The 2,095-nt window shown below is 41.0% G+C and overlaps 1 pseudogene; it reads right to left on the bottom strand.

Annotated features, from left to right (window-relative positions):
- Positions 1–231: 231 nt before the first annotated feature.
- Positions 232–1,895, bottom strand: LOC101598100 (annotated as a pseudogene).
- Between the last annotated feature and the right edge of the window lie 200 nt (positions 1,896–2,095).

Raw genomic sequence — 2,095 nt, 5'->3', positions numbered from 1 at the left:
TTTTCATGATGGTAGCCAATCTGACAGTAGTGAGATGGAATCTCAATGCAGTTTTTTTTTTAAATTTTATTTTTAATACACAGTATGAGAAACATGACAATCAGTTAAGTGAATTGTATGGAATATTAAACAACAAATAAATTAGACCCATGTTAAAACAGGTCAGCAAATGTTCAAACATTAAGGATATAATGGGCACATCAATTCCACAGTCTTCTTAAGAGGTTGAAGTCTTTCAAATACAACTTTATTATGAACTGGTCCAGATGTCAACAGCAAAGGGGAATGCTTAACAGGGGTGGTGATCCGGGACACATTTCCTTGGTGCTGCTTTGATAATGTTGTCCACACGTAGAATCACCTTGGCTGCTTCAGCTGCACTCAGTAGAACCTGTCGCTTCACTTGGAAACTTTCTGTTACACCCAATATTGCCATATCTCCAATAGTACTTCATTCATATCCAGTCCAGCAGTTATTCTGCCTTCGCTGTGAGCTGCTCGGAGCTGTGCCACCAGGTCTGCGCTGTCGTAGCCTGCATTGTCAGCTGTTGTGGTAGGCAGCATCCTCAGTGCTTTTGCATAAGACTCCATTGCAAGAGCTTCTTTTCCTGGTGTTTTATTGGCAAGCTGTGTCACAGCATGGGCCATCAGCATCATAGAACAATCTCCTCCATAAACTGTTCTAGGATCCTTTATAGTCTGGGCAAGAATACAAAGGGCATCATGCAGAGACCTTTCTGCTTCATCTATAATTTGTTGGGAGGCACCACACAAAACAATGGTGTAAGCCTCACCAATGGCAACCCCAGAAAAGTGGATGAGTTTGTCTTCTCCAATCATGATTTTTTCAATAAGTTTGCAACTTCCAAGCTTTACCAGGTCTGGGTGATCAAAGGTAGAGGCAATTTCACCACCTGTAACAAGAGCTAGGCGTTCCACACCTGAAAAGTCTGCATGTTCAATAGCCATGACACCAGCAGCACCAAACAGCTGTTCAGGGTAATTATAAATTAACTGCCTGTTAATAAAGCAATTTATTCCATGCTTAAGAATATGGTCAACTTTCTCCTTCATTTTTTCTTTTTTTGCATGTTCTATTTCTGCAACTTTTGCTGTAGAATCGACTCTTACCTGGGAACCAAATATCTTTATCTTATCTGTATCCATTCCACTATTTGCAATAAGAATTTTAGCATTTTCAATTCTCTTTGGTTGATTAACTCCAATTTTTTTTAATCCAGTAAAAAGCCTTCGTCTAAATAGGAGTCTGCAAGGCTCCCCCCTAGTTTCTTGATGATATGGATGGCCTCCGGATTTCCAGAACCTTTCAGTCTGAGAACAGCTTCTACAGCTAATTTTGTAAAGTGGTCCTTGTGGTGAGTAAGGAGCTTTGATGATAATGTGGCTGCAATATTCATCATATCTTCCGGAATCTAACTTCATCATAACCATGATCAACTGAGGAACTCAACTGAGCCTCTCTTGCTGCCTTTGTGGCTTCTCTCCAACCTGCAATGATGGTCTGTGGATGAATCGTTTTTGTAATTAAAAATTCTGCTTCCCTTAGTAATTCTGCTGCTAAAACAGTAACAGAGGTAGTGCCATCACCAACTTCATCATCTTGAACCCTTGACATATCAACTAAAACTTTAGCTGCTGGATTGTCAACACCAATGTTTTTTAGAATGGTAGCACCATCATTGGTTACCATAAGAGAAGCATCCCATCCACTGCTTAGAAGAATATTGTCCATGCCCTTGGGTCCCAAGATGCTCTTCACTAAGTCTCCAATAGCAATGGCACCAATAAATGAAGACAGACGAGTGGTCTCGGCTCACTCTTCATCAGCTCCAGCCTTGAAGATGTTAACAGGTGCAAGGGACAGGGACACCATGATTCCGAAGAATCTAGCACACAAGCTGAACCCTCACGACTCATACCTGGAGCCAGCAGGGGAAAGGAAGCCAGAAGTTCAATGTAGTTTTAATCTGCATTTCCCTGATGACTACTGAGGCAAGGTTTCAGTTTGAGGTCTCATTTTTCTTGATGCTTCCTGGAATTCATTCTTGCATTTTATCAAGTCTTCATTAAGCTT

Source organism: Jaculus jaculus, chromosome 6 (genome assembly GCF_020740685.1).
Source record: "Jaculus jaculus isolate mJacJac1 chromosome 6, mJacJac1.mat.Y.cur, whole genome shotgun sequence".
NCBI lineage: Eukaryota > Metazoa > Chordata > Mammalia > Rodentia > Dipodidae > Jaculus > Jaculus jaculus.
Note: the sequence above shows the minus strand (reverse complement) of the source record. Positions and strands in the feature narration are given on the sequence as shown.